General features: G+C 32.5%; 1 protein-coding gene and 1 long non-coding RNA gene across 4 annotated transcripts in view; both read left to right on the top strand.

The window, feature by feature from the left end:
* Positions 1–20,968, top strand: part of LOC141452471 (uncharacterized) — a 121,465-nt gene that overhangs the window by 36,960 nt on the left and 63,537 nt on the right. The gene's annotated exons all lie outside the window — the stretch shown is intronic.
* On the top strand, positions 9,365–19,842 carry LOC141453222 (uncharacterized). Of its 3 annotated transcripts, XR_012457852.1 has the most exons (4): positions 9,365–9,529; positions 11,683–11,870; positions 12,882–13,015; positions 19,615–19,842. It is a non-coding gene; the product is annotated as an uncharacterized lncRNA (long non-coding RNA). The 3 variants fall into 3 exon arrangements; XR_012457851.1 differs by lacking the exon at positions 12,882–13,015 and having other exon boundaries at positions 11,683–11,866; XR_012457853.1 differs by lacking the exon at positions 12,882–13,015.

Genomic DNA, 20,968 nt, shown 5'->3' with positions numbered 1-20,968 from the left:
CTAAATCTACTTTCCAAAATATCTACTTAGTTAAGAATCTTAATTGTAAGGCAAATCATGTGTAATAGAATGTAAATTGTCACCGATGTTTATATAACTTCTGAAATGTCAAGATGTTATAATTAAGTGATTAGTTAATATCATATAGTGAATTTCAAGTGCTTAGGAAGAATCAGGAAATCTTAAAAATAATACAGAAAAATCATTGTAAACATCTTATATTACTATGTGTGTGGCTTGTTCCGAAAATACTTCCGTTAGTGTTATATAAAGATGAACATTTGATGGATAAACTCATCATTGAAGTGAAATTGAATACCATAAACAAAAACAATCATAAATATAAAGTTTAATCGAAGAAGAAACAAATTATTAGGCAGCCAATATAATTTTATTCTTGGTTATAGAAATAGCGTGCATTTTTTAGCTTTACTCCTGGCCCTTTTGGGTAGTTATTTTACTGGTTTCAGGTGTTTTATGAGCAAAGAACAATATTATTTATAATCTAAAGTTTGTAAGATTACACAGCAAATCCCCTCTAACTTAACTCCGCGTCTACAACTATTGCCACTTCATCATCTCATCTGTTTATATTAGTCCAAATTTTTCACAAGATTGTCTTAATCTTAATTCGGTAATTAAGTGGAGTATTTTTACTTTTCACGATAGATAGTAAAAGCGGGAGGAAGTAAAAAATTAAAAACAATGTGGATATACAAGATTGAAAAAAAATAAATACAGTTAATAGTTACAAAAATTACGTATTAAATTAAAAAATAAATAAAAAGTTGATATTACAAAATTAAAAATAAAAAATTATACATTTCTCCTGTTTTCTTTGTCCTGAACATCCTTCTCCGCCCGTCATATCCTGCTATCTCTTCCTCGTCGACTTTCTCCTCGAAAGTCTTAGTCAACTTCTCTCCTTTTTCCATCTGCATCCCACTCTTAAGATTCTTATAGGCAATAAGAATATATTTCTTTACAATTGAAGTTTTTTTTTCAGCAGTGCATTCCAATCCAATGTTCTTGGTGTTCATTATTTCCCGAATAACTTTATTCTGGATTCTCTCCATTTTAGACTGAGGCCAGAAATCCATTGCGGTGGACATTAACCTATTCTTTCTTGCAAGCAAAGAGGCCATACTTTATAACCTGTAAGATGGGTAGGTACTTTATGTAACCTTTTTTTTGTTTCTTTTAATGTATTATTGCTCCATCGTAAGAAATTCAAAGCTTTTGGGAGATCACTTTCATTATTTAGTTTATCGTCTTAAACCAATCCCGTTGATGGTGATAAATTTGCTCAGAATCTTTTCATTCGAGAAAGGTGCTCTTAGGCGTAGGAGTACCCAGGTTTTTTTTCTGTGATTGTTTATTACGAGCGTTAATTCAACACTTTAAATGGCAATTATTCTTCATTAGAAATATCTGGTACGCTGTTCTTTATATAAAGTAGTGTCTTTTTTGCATCAGAAATTGGGTTAAATTCCTAAAATTTGGAGCTTAAAATAAAACTTGATGAATAAATCTTTCCTGCTACAAAAAATAATTACGAATGTTATTAGTACTACTAAAGGGATTGTGTAAAATTGCTAGATCAGTCAGAGTGCAGCTAAAATTTGGATATTTTACATGAAGATCAGTTTTACAGACGTTTAGAGCTATTCCAAGTTGCAGAACATGTATTGTACATGAACTTTACATTATTGTAGGAGTCAGTATGTTACATTAAACTTCATTACCTCGGAACAAGCCTGACATACTTTCAAACTCCGTAATAGGAAATAAAAAGCAAAAAAAGAGGGATAGAGTTTAAAGTGGAATGTAGCTTCTTTTAAGAAAAACAATGTAAACTTAGTAGGTGAATTTCAATTTTTTTTTGTTAAAGCTTTTTAAGAGAAAGCACTATTTGTGATTGTGAGTTTTAAAAGAAGTTACAAATTTTGATGTCCCCTGAGAATGAATGAATTGGTTATTACACAATTTTTTTTTTCAACCATAATTTAAAATTGGAATATCGTAGAAAGCCAGCTGATCTCGCTGTGGTGTAGCTTTCGCTGATATTTTATCTGTCCTAACATGTAAGTTTTTACTATTTCTAATCCGTTTTGGATTGATAAATTAGCTCTACCATGCTTCTTGAATCTTTGCTGCTCCATTTAATGATTACATCCTTTATAAATCTCTTCGTTTGAAAGCAAGATTTAGGTTATTGTAGCCACCTCATGATTACGTTTCTGAATAACATGTTTCTAGCAGAAATTACGATAAAAACATTTTTTGGAAGTGACTTGTGTATCTTCTTCCACTTTTGCACTACGATGAAATAGACATATATAACCGGAATGAATTTATAGTTTGACCATTTTATTCTCTTTATCAGAGTGATTGTGTCAAAAGAGTGTTGTAGAAACTGAACTTTAAGTGTAACTAGAACACTTGCAATGCTTTGCTAAATATAAAAATCATTTAATATTTTAAAAAGAAAAGAAGGTCATCGTGGAGTGGAAGTAAGCTGACTGTTGGGGTGATAACTTTACTAGCACTGTTCTTTCAAATTGTGACCAAAAGAATTCTTTTAAAATTGCGCAAAATTGTAACAGAAAAGAAAAGTAAAAGTCCGACATTCCAAATACTTCACTCACTCAATCGCGCGTTTTAATGAAAAATATAGAGCGGATTTGCTCTTTACGACCAGTTCTTTTTCGCAATATTCGGGAGAAAATATGAAAGAAAGAAAATCTGAAGAATGGTGGCGAACGTTCTATGCATGGTCAGTAGATATCAGGGATGGTTGAACTGCAGAAATTTAGGGCATAATGTAATTTATTTGCAATTTAGAAAGTAATTTAACGTTTAAACTTTGCTAAGGTTTTGTTTTTGCTCGATTGAACACGAAATTCTTTAATGTTTTGGAGCATTCCTTCGCCAGAACCTTAATGCCTATTGAAGGCTTCTTTCAATCTTTTGCCATAAACTGGTTAAAACTGGCGCATGAACCCATTGATGTTATGGATGTGGTTTAAGGTTTCTTGAGTCCACTTTTTTTTTTGGTGACGTATTTCACAAAAAAGCTGTAAAGTTTTTTGGAATTCTTCACACACAATGGTGATGATAAACTAAAGTTCACGCAATAAAAATATCAGAAAAAGTTCAGAGGTGATTTGGTAAGAGTTTTACTTACGAAATACCGGAAGTTGATTGCGTGACGAACGACGGAAAACTCACCATGGCGATGAATTTCTAACCCTTGTTTGTTGGGTACATCCTTACTTTAAAATCTTCTCTTTTCTTTTTGTGACGTTTTGATAATCGGTAGTTTGTTAGCAGCTGTGGTTGTAAAACAAACCCTTTTTTGGACGTCATTTCTTGCCTTTTTTACTTCCATTTCATCTGAAAGGGCCTTTTTCTGTTTTTATAAATTAATATTTCCCACAATTATTCATCCTACTAATTTTCTTACTATTTAATTCATTTGAATCGCTAATTTAATATGGGTCCTAACAATATATTTTCCTTTTATAATTTTTATATCTTTAAACTGTAAAATATACTCCTGTGAAACCCATTATAATTTTTTTTTTTTTAAAAATAGCTGTACTTATTATTATTCTTAATAGCTGTACTTATTATTATTTTTAATAGCTGAACTTATTATTTTTAATTATAAAACAAAAACAAAAAATATTATTAGGGACAACTTATAATTTTGAGTGGGTTAAATAAAACTTTAATTTTAATTTTTCACTCTGCAATTTGATTAAAGAAAAAAGAAATATCCGGTATTTAAAATATCTGTTTCAGTTTTGAATTTTACAGAAATGATAGAGGACATTGTTCAGGCTGAACTGATAACTGCGTAGAAAGAAAGGTTTCAATACCAATTGTCTCGTGAAGTACTCGAGTGACTTGCCTTACCAATGGTTGCCGAAGGCTAGCGTTTGCTGCAATTTGTTCAACTTACACAGTCTTTATTTGTAGAAAGAGCAACCCAAAGAGAAGTATCTTTCAAAACCGTAGCTCAAAAAGTATGTTTTTTTTTTTAATGGGGGAATAACATTGAAGGTAGACTCAAGTTTTGGCGCCTAACACAGCTAAACACTGTGTTTCAAGTGACACAGTGATGGCTTCAAGAAGTGAATGCTTAGAATAATAATTCACTCTTACCCAAGGAACTTTGACATTTCTCAAATCAATTTGAACGTGTACATATTTTAAAATGAAAAACTTTACAAATTTAAAGAAAATATTATTCACGATAGATAATGCCGTAATAATGAAATGTTATACAGGAATGTATTTTTTTCTTAAAGTACTATAATGTCAAGTACACAGATTGCAAAATATTTTATTTATCTCTGCATATAAAACTGTTTGCAACTGTTGAGGATGTCCACGACTAGAATCATGTTAGCTGGCTCAACTTTTATGTCCTTCGGTATTTAATTCAGCCACATATCCTTTTACCATCTTTATCCTTTCCAATTGAAGACCAAGGTCGTTTTAGAATCCTGTATGAACTTTTTGTTTTTTATTCTAACAGTAAAAGTAAATAATCCTGTAATTGGTCTTTACACGCAATTATTTTTAATTCTTTTTAATTCGGATGTATTAACACTATTCCTAACGGAATGATGTTAACTATTTAAACTGTTATATACCTTGAAGTTGCATCATTTTTAGTTTTCTCTATCTTTTTATAACTGCCATAAATACACAGGTGTAGCACGCTAAAAAAATTACTATTATTAAACTTTACTAAACATGATTTTATTTGAAAAGAATCATTCAGATTTAGTTCAAATTTACCAAACGGGAAACAGTTCATATTAACGAAAACATTTTAATAAGAAGCAGTTTTTATGAAATAAAGAAACGCCAAACGGATTGACGAACATTTCAAATAAGATTGATAGTTTTTATATTTTATTATTTGTGGTTTACGAGGGTCGTTTGAAAAGTCCGTGCAAAGTCAGAGAGATAGCACCACTGGCGCTCAGGAGACTAAAGAGAAGCTCGATAAATATTATGGTGACTCTGCACCTTCGATTAGAACAGTTTATAAGTGGTTTCAAAATTTTCGGAGTGGCCATATGGGCACAAGTGACGCTGAACGTTCTGGACGCCCTGTTGAGGTTACTACTCCAGAAATCATTGATAAAATCCATGATATGGTGATGGATGACAGAAGAGTGAAGGTGCGTGAGATTGCTAGTGCTGTGGGCATCTCGAATGAACGGGTACATAATATTTTGCATCAACATTTGGACATGACAAAGTTATCCGCAAGATGGGTGCCGCGATTGCTCACGCTTGACCAAAAACGAAATCGTGTGAAGTGTTGCAAGGACGGTTTGCAGCTGTTCCAGAAGAATCCGCAGGACTTTAAGCGTCGTTTCGTCACTGTGGATGAAACATGGATACATCACTACACTCCTGAGACCAAAGAACAATCTAAACCATGGGTTACCAAGGGGGAATCTGCGCCAAAAAAGGCGAAGACCGTTCCTTCGGCCGGAAAGATTATGGCGACTGTCTTTTGGGATTCGCAAGGAATAATCCTCATCGACTATCTGGAAAAGGGTAAAACTATTACAGGTGCATATTATTCATCGTTATTGGACCGTTTGAAAACCGAGCTGCAAGAAAAACGCCCACGATTGGCCCACAAAAAAGTCCTTTTCCATCACGGCAACGCACCAGCTCACACCTCAGCAGTTGTGGTCGCAAAATTAATGGAAATAGGGTTCCAACTCGTTTCATATCCCCCCTATTCTCCAGGCTTGGCTCCCTCGGACTACTATTTGTTCCCCAATATGAAGAAATGGCTGGCGGGAAAAAGATTTTATTCAAACGAGGAGGTGATTGCAGAAACGAATGGCTATTTTTCAGACTTGGACAAATCCTATTATTCGGAAGGGATCAACAAACTAGAGCAGTGTTGGACGAAGTGTATAAGCCTAAAAGGAGACTATGTTGAAAAATAAAAAAGGTTTACCCCAAAAAATTAAGTAGTTTTTATTTTTGCACGGACTTTTCAAACGACCCTCGTAAAAGACATACATCTAATGTTATCGAAGAGGTTCTTTTATTACCATTTACCGAAGAAACTAAAAAGGTAGTATTATCCAGCATTGTGAATCCAATAACTCAAAAACAGATAGTTCTCTGTTCTTACTGTTTTCGAAAAATTTTACTTATTGATTTCAAAAAAGTAAATTATGTTCAGACTGTTGGACACATATCACGTACTAAAGAGGAGGATATGTACACCAATTACGAACACACTGTTACGCGCTGTATTAAAGAGATATTGGTATAACTGTTAAGGTTTCCCAGATTACCGACTTGGCCTTATATAAATGTCACACAACTGCACAATGCTGCCTGTCAAAATAGTTCGTGCAACTATTTGGATTAATAATCGAACGCACAAAAAAAAAAAAGGATAACTAGTGTAATATCTCACAGACTTAAATGTAGGTGGTTTGTTTGAGAGTGATAATCAGCTTACTGTCGGCTTATATCTTGTTCTGCAATAACTGCAAGTTCTACAATATAACTTTCAACGAAGTCTAAACTGTTTTTAAAGAGCTCAACAAAGCATTGGTGTTGTAGCAACTCCTATAGTTCATCTTTTTGAAGAGCGAGTACTGGATTCACCTTTTAAAGGACTTGTATTTACAAGGATGGTCAAGCAACGGTGAAAGCACTAAATTTTAACATTACATCTGATACCTATCTGGGGACTTGCCTATTCCTATAAAAATATGTTTGGTTTCATTAACTTATTAAAAATACACATTCTTTGTCAAGTAATAAAACAAAATAGTAATTACCTGAAACATGCATAAATTCAATTTTGTTACTGACATAACAAGTTTGTAAATCGAATCATACAAATTAAACTGCGAACAATTTACTTGCAATATGTTAATAATTAATGCAACTAATTACTTTCCGTGAAGAAAAAAAACATTTCTTATTAATGCTTTGTCATAACTTTTACAAAGCAGGTGGTAATAGATAATTATAAAGGAATAATAATAAAAGATAAATATATAAATAATAATGACAATGATATAAAAGAAAAGTAGCAAGAAAATAACACGATGAACAATTGACTTCTTGTGCAGCCAAAAGCATAATACTCAGTTGATAAAACATTCATCTTGCCAGTAATTAATAATTCTCTTATTAAAACTTATTCAACTAATAATAATTTGATTACTTAACCCTCCCACGAAGTGCTGATTGTAATTATTTATGGTTTTATACGAGTATATATTGTATAATACAATGTGAGAAACGTGCGTCTCTTCAATTTTTATTTTTTTTTTTGATAACTTTGTCACATATTTCATTTGTTTTGTGTGTGAATTTTGAATATGCATTAAACAATTTGAAATAAGTTTAAGTAGACAGCCGTCATTTTAATACTTTTACGTGTAATGTATTTTTATATTTATAAACAATAAAATTATATTTTTACGATAATTTGTAACGTATCGCTAAATATTCCAGCCTTACGGGAGCGCCTAAATCCTTCCATTGAGAGAGTTTTCTAAAAACTGTTTGTATTTCATTTTCTTCGGCAATATCTACACCTACCTAGATTGTGTTTTAGTGCTGAAAATGGAAAGATGTTCGTTACGGACTTTTGGAAAATTACGGTTTTGTTTTTTCCTGCTTTTGAAGGGAAGAAATTATCTTAGTGGTTCCACGTTTGGTTTTGAAAGCTGGAGGGACGTGGTTTGCGTTGAGGTGCCTTGGATTTGGTCTTTCTGGGAGCCATTAAAGTTCCCATTTCTGGTAATAGACAATGTTGTCCTTAATGAGTAAAAATTGCATTGATAATCTCAGCTGTTGCAACGCCTTATTTTTTTTGCTTTTTTTTTTGGCATTGGCTTTCGCCATACAGCCAGCATCGTCTAGGTGCTTATCACTAGAATATCACTCATTCTCCATTCTTACTTATAAATACATTCGCTTCACACATTCATCCCTCTACTATATACATCTATTTACATAAACCTTACAACTAATGGATGGATCAGTACTCTATATTCCTGCTATCCTTATAGCTTAACCTAAATTAAAATCACGCAATCCTTCTCTAATCATTTTCCTCCATTCATTCTAATCGGCTATAACTTTTAAATACATTCATATTTCTTTCCTAGCTCTGCTACATATTTTTTAAAATATTTTTCTTGAAGAGATTGGCTGTGATAAATTGATGAGATATATGTCTGAGCGGAAAGCCGCGCTAACTTCGAAATCTGTCCAATGGTAAGAATTAATTTCTCTCCAAAATAAAGTAAAACTTGCTGGGCGGAAGATTTACTTAGGCAGCCAATGGGCTGATGTTTTGTGCCTCTTTTCCATCATTTTAGAAGAGGATCGCTTTCTACTCTGCTTAGTAACCTACCTAATCTTTGATCTGCCATTTTTCTAAACATTGTCCATCAAAACATCATTTAGAAAATTTTATCTAAGATATTAGAAAATATATCAATTGAAATTTGAAAATTAGAATGAGAGTAATTCATCGTGAAAGTGTAGGATCATTAACTCAATGACCTGGCCATTTTCTTTTCAAAGTTTTGATGCCAGTTAGAACTTGTTTGCACAGAATATGATTGCTGGCAGATTCTTTAGTGACATTCTAAGAGTATATTTTTACAATTCTTGTCTGGCGATCAGATTGGATCGTTGCAAATTTTTATTATTTATCGTCAATCTATTTTTTGATAACATCAAAGTAGAACACATTGAGACTAACAAGTGTAGTTCCTCTTGAATTCTGTTTTAGTCTTTTATCTTAATGAATCTAATAACGAGACGGAAATATAGGTGAAGTCGAAATCTCTACACCAACTTGATTAATCTACCTCTTATGGTGGACATAAGCACGGAACCGGTTAGAATATGAAATGAAGAAGCTGAGTAAGAAAACAGAGAAGTTATTGAGGAGTGGTACTAAGTTAGCAGAAAAACGCTGAGATATGTAAATATTTCTATTTTTATTTTTTTTTCGGTACATCGACAATAGTGTAAATATTGTTAGTTTATTCTTTGTTCAATCTTTTCTTGTAACTTTACTTTCTTACAATTCTAACTATTTTTATGGTGTTGGCAAAAGTTAGATATGTCTCAAATGTTGATAGTCCCAAGAAAATTTGTTAGTTAGAACCTTGAAAATAACATAGAAGTGAGAGCAATTCATGTGAGTGGACATGCCAGATGTTTCGTTCACAGTAACCCTCAAGCTCTACATTATAATTAAATTTTATAAAAAGGAAGTGAACCATCTGAATCAAAATTGTTTTCCACGCATGCTGTTTAGCATATGGTTAATAATTTGCTAGGAAATTTACTAAAACGTTTTAGCATTTGCCTAAAATGTAATTGAATTAACAGTAGATAGATGAGGTTGCCATTTAAGACAGGATGTAAGATTTAAAGTTACATGTCCTTAGTTCCATCCTTATTAAGTTTATTTCTTCTGTTTTCTACTATCTTGGTAAGTCTTTATTTCTTCTTATTTTTTTCAATTAACATCCGCTTTTACATTCATTTCTCATTTCCTCATCTTCCGTCTTGCTGTGTACAACTTTTGTAACCCAAACTTACTTCCTCTTGAATTCTGTTTTAGTCTTTTATCTTAATGAATCTAATTGCCACTAAATCTGTTTTTATCTCTGTTTCTGTCTCCTTCTTTGTGCTTCAGTAATTTCTAGTTGAAATCCTAATTGAGTAACTGATTATTTATTCTATTTCAATGAACAGAATTAAACTTGGAAATTTATACGTTATTAAGTTATTAATAAATTGTTAGTAACCTGTAGGTTAAAATTGGAAAACATTACTTTGAAATTAACGCAAATTTTTGTTAATACCAATGCATAAAAAAATTAACAATTATAATTAATCAGTAATTAATGAGATGTGTTTTTAGCAAGTTAAATAGTACGATTTTAGCTGTTCATATTTTTTGATGACTTATTCATAGTTTCAATAGGGTGAAAAAAATAAATGTCAGTTTTCAGTCGTGATACATTTATTCTGCCGAGCTTTCGACCTAGGGGACTAGGTCATCTTCAGGGCTGTGGAACATATTTACAGTGTTTTAACAATAATTCTTGTTGGTTCGATTGGCTTTTGTCTTGTAAAAGCTGTTCATCACTTACTACAAAATACTTGACAATTGGCAACACGGACTTCCACACAACCTAATAACACATATCACACACAGACCGATCACACTCAGTCCATGAACAGACAAGACAGAAGACACACCAACCCTGTAATGTAAAAATATTACTTAATAATAATAATGTGTGTTTATTTAATATTAAATAACGATACAAAATAATAAAGAACAGAAAACTAAGAAAACCACACAATGCATGGACATTATGTCCGTCTGCAGAGGTTGACCTCACTTACAAAAATTATACATTAATATAGATATTTTTCATAAACTACTACATAAACAAAAAAGATTCTTTGTAACAGAAAATTAAAATAATATAAACAAATTTAAATTGATTAATGAAATCCACAAAATTCTATTAAAAACCTTCCCATAAAAAAAGTAAATTTAAAAATTATAATTAGAAATAAAAAACAGTCTGCAATTAGCCGCCTCCAAGTGGTACCAATAAAGACGCTTAAAACTATTATTCTGCCCGTTCAGGTAACTAATTATTTCAGTTTTTTTCAGCGTTTTCTTATTGAACCACCGGATTCTAAATTCTTTAAGAACTGGACATTCAGCTACATAATGCAATAAATCCTCAACTACATTAAGATTACACATTGAACAGAGGTGACTCTCGCTTGTACGACCCACTCTGTAGTTTAAATTTATTAGCTGCCCTCTCAACCTCATCATAGTTTGCATAAAGTGTAACTTGTTAGTATCTTTAATGTAATGATTTTCACCCAAATCTATAATTAACTCCTTATACAAACAATGAAAAGTTGAATCCGCAGCTTTAGCCATCAAATTTCTTTTAAATGACTGTTTTATTTTCTCAACTAAAAGTTCAAATTGATGCTCTCCTCCACTGTCATATTTTATTAATTCCATATCCTGCCTTTCACAGCCCTGAAGATGATCTAGTCCCTAGGTCGAAAGCTCGGCAGAATAAATGTATCACGACTGAAATGGCAATTATTTTTTCATCCTATTAGTACGATTTTGTTTTAATTGGATCAGTCACCTAAGATGTGTTGCATTTCTTAGATGTTCCAGATATTTGGGCTTCTCAGAATACTTTTTCAAATTATTTGAAACTTAAGATGAAGTGTAAGTGACTTTATCAAGCTTCAAACATTTTTTTTTTATTTGCGCAATATCAGCACGCTAGGTCTAGGAAGAACAACACTATTTGCAACCAAGAGTTCCTCAGGAATTGGTTTAAAATTATTTGCCAGCTGAGAGTTATGTTCAAGAGATTTATGTTGATATACTTGAAAGGTTTTTAATACGATTATCAACCAGGGAAAAGTTGTCCTTTTTTGTATTCTCCGTATTTGTATTGTGCACTTAGGATTGTTGTAGCCACTTTATAATAGTTTGCGAAGCAGTTTTGATGTGATTGTGACCCTTGAATGCCACCTCAAGCTTTAAAAAACAATCACTATTTATTTGTTTTTTTATTATTTAAGGTTCAGAACACTTTTGAATAGTTACTAAAATAGCATGGAAAGCCAAACAATCGTCATCATCAGCTCATGGGTTCTGTACCCTGTTCCTGATTTTCGGTAGTAGTCGGACATGATAAGGATGAGGAAGCAATACAATAAAATAAGAATATTCTGATAAAAACCTGGGAGAAATAATATGTCTGAAGTAGGTAATTATTTTCTCTTGCCACTAAATTTATTTATTTTTCCTATAAAGTATGAAAATTTAATACAAAACTGTAAAAATAAATTTAAAAGTACATAGTAACTGGCATTTACATGAACTCCTTGAAATTATTTATAAAACACCATGTAAATACATAATTTGTTAAGCAGAAGAGTAGCCTTCATTGGTTTTCCATGGAATTATGTTTATTAAAGATCACACGTAGTGTCCAGAACCGACACCAATACACCATAAATTTTGAATAAATTGATTAATCATGTAGATCTTGACCTCTCAAAATGGAAAGGTATTGCACGGCAGTTATTATGTTATATTGCTGTAGCATACACTGTGTTAGTGGTGTACATTATTTTTGTATTTTAATTGTCTAGCTTGATCCATAATGGATCCTCAAAGTAATCAAAATTAGTGTAAAAAATAAGAAAATCAATTTTTTGCCCTACTTGTATCAACAATATACACGTTACCATTCCAAATAATAGACTTTTTTTTGTAGGGTAGCATAGTTTATACATTTTTTGTACAATATCTAATTACAATACAACTTACCTAACTCATCTTCAAGACTTTCTAGCTAGTTTGGCTAACCTGTATTACATTATATAATTATGTATTCACCTTCTGATCTGCCTTCAACATCTTCCAAGTTATTCTAATTTTAAGACGAGTTACGCTAATTCTGTGTACATTCGTTATTGCTTGAAACCTGATAACTAAGCTTGTTACCGCTGTAAATTTTAAATTGTGATGCTATAGTTAGCGCAGACTTATCTGATTATGGGATCTGGATGTGCTATTGTAATCGTTTTCACTTAATAGTTTGCAATTAATCTCTAAGTTCTTCAGGTGAAGGGAGAGTTCTCTTGTAACAAACGTTCTGTTCATCTTACAGTAAAGGCAAAGCTCCTGAGAAGGCAAAATCAAAGTAGTTTACTTAAGACTACTTATGTGGTCGCTAAGAAAAACCATATATTCTAAATAATCGCTTTACCAGTTCCAGCTTGTTTAGTCTCATCTAATAAGAAAGCAAGACTTGACAAACCAAGCGATCTTCCTGGATTTTGAGCTACTAAATATGAAATCTAGCGAGGAAAGCATGAAGCTAAAGCCCGGATGTCTATCTTGAAGGTATTTCTTCAAGATTTCATGAAATCTATCTTCAAGAAAACTATTTACCTTGTAATGGAAACCTCGTCTTTCGTAAATGGGTAATAGAGGCCACATTTTTTTTTTTTTGCTTTTCTGGCCATTAATTTTTCTAGTAATTGCTCAAGTATAAGGATTCTACCTTGGAAGGATTCTGCATACAGCTGTTTTATATTCAATATGGTTAAATTTTTCTTTTTATTTTTGGGGAAGTTTTGCCTTTAGATCGACGCTTTATGATCAGCTTTTAGAATGATTTTATTACCATAAATAGAATTCACGAAATTCTTTTCTAATTTGAATCAACACCATCATCATCACCATCATCAACTACAAGTGGAAGTTAGTGCGTTTTCCAGCATCTATATATTGCGTGAATCATTCTCTTTGCCAATTACAAAACTTCTGCTACAAGAAAATTATTTAAAGAACATTATTTTTCTATATGGGCCAATCTTCGGGAACAAAAAGTAACCTAGTTTATCCTAAATGAGAGATAATATAATATTGATGAGGGTTATTAGGAGAATTTATGTTTAATAGCATTTAATATAATAATTAACAGCTGTGTAATTGCTTCATCATCATCACCATCAGCCTTGACCCAATTGATTTATAAATTCATTACTTTATTTATATTTTTCAAGTTTAAAACAAAAAGAAAGTGTTGATCCTTTTTACATCATTTTTCAAAGTAATTTTATTTTTGATTAGAAGTTATAAAAAACACCAAAACGTTAATTTAGGGGATTGTCAAGTAAGCAAGCATTCAATAGATTTTTTATTGCTCAGAATCTCTGTTTCACAGACATTTGTAAGCAGAAAATACCTATGAATCATTTCTGTAGACACAATTTGACTAAGTTAGGTTAATTTCGTCCCACGCCAAATATAGTATATGTAATGCACCTTATTAATGATGATTTATCTTGGAATATATGGTTCAGACAATTCAATAAAAAGTTAGTGAAGAGACTGAACTGCTTTAGCTACTGGAGGAAGCACTTTTCGCCTGACTGTGGTAAAATGTAGTTTTAGGATTGCACATTTTTTTGTTGTTGTTCAAATTATTTAACATCTGTAATTACTCTCAGAACTGTAGAGGTGAGGATGCAATCTAGAAGATCCGAAATGTCTTCATAACCTGACAGAAAAATAAAATTGTTTTTTGGTGACAGAATTCTATTCTTCGTTTACACTGCTACAATCAGTCAACCATAATACACAACTCCGAGAATGATTTGGTCCAGCTCTGCTCAAGAAATTGTTAATTCTTTTAAACAGATGTATTTCTACGTCCGAAGTGTATCTATATTCTTGTGGTTGCAAGTTTTGAAAATAAACTTGAGACCAAAATGCAGTTATGCCTTATTAACTCACAGACTATTAGTGTAAACTCAGAACATGCTGGCTCCTAAATCTCCATATTGTAAACTGATGCTTCCTTTAACCGAACTAAATTTGAATTTTGATCTCTGTAACTCACTTGCTTTAGATAAGTACATCATTAATCTCCTAATATGGAACCTTTTCTTATTCCTGGCATCATTTCGAGTAATGATTCCGAAACTGAGCTGTGGTGGTATCTCGTTAACACTTTTTTGTTTAAATCTTCACATGTGACTTATGTTTTGAGATTGGTGTAATAGGTGAAATTAGATGTTCTTTGTTGCTACCGGATATTTAAATTAGAATTATTTCACGAAGCGGAAATAAGTGAGATAATGGGGTAGGTAGAACAATATATCGATTAGAATTAAACTTTACTGAAACATCAAATTATATTGTGTGCAACCAACAACTCAATAGAGATCAAAGTTTACAATTAGAGGAAACTAACTTCTAGTATAGTTCCATTTGGGAAAGTGAAGTGGCCGATTAGATTACTAACTAAACATTAGAAATAATGGAGCGGATTTTAGATTGAGAGAAGTGATGTGATATTGTAGAGTTATCTAAGTTTAAACTACCTGATATCCTGAGCACGTGCACCCAATACAATGGTTGGCAATATCATGATTGCGAGCCGAGACCTGAGTGCGTGTTGGTTGACTAGACAATGGAGCCATGAAGCTGGTGAAGCTCCACTAACTACAACTACTTCGCCCACTGCTGCCACTCTAATAGTAGTTTTTGGATCGATCATATCTTGACAGAAGGCAGCCACTGTTGCACAACTTAATACGCAACTATTAGACACTTAACTCTTCGGATTTCCTCCCGTTCTTAGACTACCAACTTCTTGAATTCTTACCTTTTCTATTTAATCTTCAAGGTAACAAAATTGGTCTTTTCTCGCTTCAACATTTCTATTGTTTTTTCTTAGTTTCCTAATTTCATGTATTTGCCACAGCACTGCCTAATATCGGCAACAGTATACGGGATACTTATACATCCACGAATCGTGTCACAGTCCAAAAACAATTTGGAATATGAGATTTAGAGAGGCGAGGAAATGTGTATTTTCGAATTATTCTACAGTGGTAAAACTATTGGTTATACTTTAAATGTGCTGAGTGTTAAGGGATCGCCAGGTCAAGACAAATGTCATCTATTTAAAGGGAAGTTGGGAAAAAGACCATTTAAAAGGAAGAAGTAATCCTACTTTCTTGCGATGCATATCTTATTCATGCAGATTTTTAATATTCTAATTTAGTACATAATTCTTTATTTAATGTTTAAGTAATTGTTCGTTTTAATTTATTCTTAGTTTAACTGTAACATGCATAATTCTCCACCGTAGTTAATTACGTGAATAATTTAGATATTTGTTCTGTTTGAAGTTTGAAGTTCATGTTAGTAAATATTTGTGTGTCTAATAAACCTTTATTAACATTCTTAGTGTTCAAGTCTTATAGACATTTTATCTCTAATTTTCACTCCTAGTCCGAACTATATTTTGTCCATCTTTTTTTGTGACAATAATTGAAGGCCTTTTGAAAGATCTTTAACATTCTCGCGTAGCACTTTCAGCGGCGCATTCAGGTTAAATAAAATGAAATACACCAGCCAGCGCTCTTTAGTTTTCAGGAAGAAGTTAGAAAGTGATGAGTTAGTGGGGCCAACGTTGTTTAAACTGATGCGTAGTAGGTTGGGAAGGAATGGATCAAAATTTGGGCCGGGAGATTCGAGTAATTTTCTAGAAATGGACTTAGAAGTGGATTAGTTCATTGGCTTCAAGTCAGGGTGCACTTGGAGACACAATAAGGAGCGACTTCAGGTAGATGAAACAGTTTGGATTGGATAGATTTTGAAACTTTAGGCCATATTGTTCTGCTCCATAAGTAAACGTGGACGAAGTAGTGAAGTTTTGGTATTGTGAAGATGAAATTTGTATGTTCTGGCGAGGGGCATTTAGGTCCTTGCGTATCTTTAACAGCCAATAAAAAATGTCTGCATTCTTTTTTAATTCTTGTGTAAGAGTTCTCTGAAAGAAGACCGACTGAACTTAACACTGTTATTTCCGAGACAACAAGCTAAATGACAATGCTCCTTAAGCGTCAATAGAGCTTGGTTTTCAATACCCGAGGGGACTCTAAGGGCCAAGTAATAAAGTTTGGGGGAGTTCCAACAAGAGACTTAAGTCTAAACTAAATTGCAAAGAGACCCGTCTAATATAGCCGTCTAAAAATAGCTTTTTAATGGGCTTTGGCCCTTCTGTAATCGTGGAATTTTATCTATTTTGCTTAAGCAGAGGTGGTGTAACGCCTTGGAATTCGCGACCAAACTTTCTTCATCAACGGTTTTTTGTTCTGAGTTTTGTTAACGAGGTTTAACAGTACTACGTTCTTTTGAGTTCTTCACAAATATGGCCACTCATTCAGGTACTCTAAGCGTAGTCCTAAGAAGAGTAATGTGAGCCGCTAGCTGGGCCTACAAACCCTTCCTAACCAACTAAATGCTCTCCATTAAAATCTTCTCTATTGGTCAAAATTCCCCCAAATTAAAAGCAATTAAAAGGACAGATAAGGATGCCAGGATTACCCTTCCAACACTTGGTAACTACTCAGATCCATCAAGAACGTCCCTGGAAGCGCGGAGAAACGGTAAATCAGAGATAGTATTCTTTCCCCAACGACATTTGTAAGATATTCAACAAGTAATTGCAACGGCGATGTACATGTCATTGAATTTTCAAAGGAAACCGTTACAAACAGACTTTGTACTTTCCAAGATATAAAGATTCTATTTTATTCAAATAAATAACGACTGGCCCACAGCTAGGCGAGACAATGTCGCCAAGAAAGTGGGAACCAAAAGACTGTTTGTCAACCAAGCAAGAAGACATCAGTGCTGTCAATAGAAAACAAAACGCTATTTAAAGGTCAAACTTCACTGATTTGCATAATGTGACTAAAGTTAATTTACATTAGATTGCACAATAACTGACATCCCCCCAGCACTGTTCACATCATCATGATTTATCTATGTGTGATTTAAATTTTAACTTGTGAAAGTAATAAATAGCACAATCTGTGCAATATTGATTTGTGCATGATGACTGCGATATAACAACAGGTTTTATTCTTATGAACTCCATTTTTTTGACCATGATTTGACTATATTTAAATCACAGTATTTTGTTTGGTTTCATCAATTTTCTTTTTGTATGATAAATTTGCTAACCTTTTTATTAAAAATAATGTTTCTAACAATCCTTTATTATTAGAGAAATTATCCGGAACTAGGATACTTCCTGGCGTCCGATTTCACTCTTAACTGTTGAAAAATTTAAATTATATAATATTCTATATTTCTGTGTCTAAATAGGAAGATCTCCTACTTTCCTGCTCTCTGTTATTATTATTATTATTTTTTATTATATAATAATACAAATTTACAGATAATAAAGATGTTAATGTAATATTTGGTTCACAGCATCTCTTCAATCTAGGGTGATGATTCGGGCCACATTTTAGAATTTTAACTTAAAAACTTATGATTTCTCCTCCAGTGGTTTATTGCCTTTGTTGATTATTAGTTAGTTTCTCTTACCCCTCATTACACGGTAAGTATTGCGATCGTGCAAACATTTTGAATTTTCATCGGAAAAACACGTGAGGAAAACAAACAAAAAACTGCTACAAAGATTACTTCTAAAATTGTTACGCAGAATTCTTAAATATAGAACTGATACTTACAATATTTTCCCAGCAAAATTGAATTATGGGAAATATGGGGGAATCGCCGATGTTGGTATTTCTTTCAAAGATCATTTCATTGTATTGTGCAGCCTCATCACCTGTATAAATTCATTATTGGGTCTAAAATGTGTGAGTAAAGTTCGAATTTAAAGCAAATCCATTGATCGGAAAGGTCACTGTGACGAATGCATTTTTTTTTTAAGTTTTGGCAATTTTTTTCTGAACTGGTTGCACAAGGATTTTGCATTAAACTGTTTAAGCACACTATGCACTTGTTCTCTTTGAAATATTTTACTAGGGCACCATTTAAGTTAAGTTGCTCTCTTTTCGCCACTATTCTTTAGTATGACATCAATTAGATAATGAAGCTATCAATTTAAATGCTATTTAAATATTAGACTTATTAGTGGTTAATTAATCAATTGAAGTTAACGAGATTGAAACATTGAGCGCTGATGTTCGGGTAAAACTATAAGCATTGTTGCTTAAAGAGGTTCTTTGTGCAAATAATAGAAATAAAACAAATAATTTCGTTTAAAATTACAGGTTTAATTTGTAGCGCAATTTGGAGCTTAGGGTTCGAATGTCGGCCACGTTGTCCACACACTTCCTTTAAAATCCAGTAATTAAGGCTTAATGGTGTCCTAGATTCATTAACAACGTGTATTTGACAGTGCCGGCTAATATCTAAAGATGTTGACGCTTTAAAATAGTAATTAAAAGACAAATTTGCTAAAATAATCATCTAATTGTCTTAATTTGACTTTTCTAAACGTGGTCGACAGCTTCTTGGCTTATAAATGGAACTTAATAGGACTGCATTCCCTTTCAAACTAACGTGCGTCGACAATATGCTTAGTAATTGAAGCACAAACGTTGTGTGTTTAGAGAGAAGGCGTAAACTAAGTAATAATAAACAAGGACAAAAAAAAGGAACTTTGTAAATAGGCGGAACTAAAGGAAAACCAGCATCATGCTTCAATTCTTCGCCAAGTAATTGGTAAACTTTTTCTTTTTGTTTGGCCGGTAATTTAATAAATAGTGTCTAGGAAGAAATGCGTTGGGAAATGAAACTAACGGTATTTTTTTTCTATTCATTTTGGTATTTAGAGGAGGTCCATCATTATTCTACCATCAGAAGTAGCCCTCTTCGGCAGAAGCATAAATACAAAATAAGAAATCAATTCTTATAAGTAATTAATCACATCAACATTTATATAAAGTTCTAGACCAAAAACAGTAATCAAAATAGCAACTGTTTTACTGTAAATATTGGCCGAAGCGGCTGGTACTTAGCTTGTAAGCGTAATGATAATTGAAGAGTCTTCAGAAGTAATGATTTGTGCAGCTAATTGGATTTTTAATGCAATAAAATTCATCTCTTCATCGTTCCCGCTTCTTTTGCACTTAATGCCATCTTCAATTTGTCCGTGTTAGGTTCTCCTGTACGAACTGTTAGCCAAGGTTTAAGGTGAGGTTAAAGCTGACATGCATTATATGGTATTAGGTTGATTTTCCAGCTTCGGATTGGATAGATGGTTAGCAATGAGCGGATTCTTAGTCTAATCACGTCAAGAAAAGTCAGTAACATCACTTATTTGTTATAGAAATGATTGTCATTCTATTAAATATGTTGATATTTCAATAAAATAATTTAAAAAAGAGGCGTTCTTCATATTTTTTAACTGTTTAAAAAAGTAGAAACACTTTCTGATTACTTTAAATAAGAATCTTTTAATTTTATCTAATTAATCTAATAACTATCGTATAATTTTATAATTATGTAGATTGCAGTGAAACTATGAAAATCTAATTGTTTTGATTTATGAAATTCACTAGTTTTAATGTTGTATGATATTGTAGAAGACACTATAAAAATGAGTTTTAATTTGTATAAATCTAATTTTCATGGTTTATGTAACTCTTTTTTTTTATGTTTATGATTTAGAAGGAGATGCGGTTAAATAATAATTTTGCACAAGTGCACTGAAATGGAATTTGTGATAGATAAATGATTAGTTCTTTATTACATTAATGTAGTTAAATGAAAAACTATGTTACTCTAATTCTAATAGTTTCAATATTAGGAAAATTATTTAATTCATAGTGAACATATGTGTGGAAAATATGTAAAATTTGTTTGAGATGGAGACCAACTAATCACCCTCTGGGAAAACCATGTAAAAATCAAACGAAAGACGTTTTAAGTAAATCAAATATCCTTATCAAAGTATTTAGTGTACTTAGAATAAAGAGTTCAGTTCAATTAAGTTTGAGAGAAATGCTGAAAACTGAAGGCGGGGAATTAGGAACTAGGCACTTCTGGTCTCACTTGTGGCACTTTAAAGAAAGGGCAATCTGAAGTGCCCAAATCTACTTTTTATGAAAAATGGACATCATCTGGACACCAACGACTCAGACAGAAAACAGGCCGACCGCGATTAAAACTCAAACTGCTAGTATAAGTGCTACAAAACGAAACAATAAGTTAGTTTTAATTAATAATTGTTCAATTTGTTACATTATTTACTTAATTCTCTATGGCAGGAACAAAATGCCGGAAAAGAAATCAAACTGTTTTTCTTCTTCCTCTTCTTCTTCTTCCAAAAACACTTTTCTGGACACAGAAGGCGTCAAAATGGATATTTTTAAGATTAAAACTCAATTTTGAGCCTTTGATACGATTGCAATACAGCTCTTACTGGTAGTATTAGGTAATCAGGATTATCTGACCTTCAATTATGGATTTCTCTGGCACCCCTTAGGCATACAACATCCCTTCCTGTTTACT

Source organism: Rhodnius prolixus, unplaced genomic scaffold (assembly GCF_049639745.1).
Source record: "Rhodnius prolixus isolate KJV_2025 unplaced genomic scaffold, Rpr scaffold_3, whole genome shotgun sequence".
Lineage (NCBI taxonomy): Eukaryota > Metazoa > Arthropoda > Insecta > Hemiptera > Reduviidae > Rhodnius > Rhodnius prolixus.
This window is presented reverse-complemented; position numbering and strand designations above follow the sequence as displayed.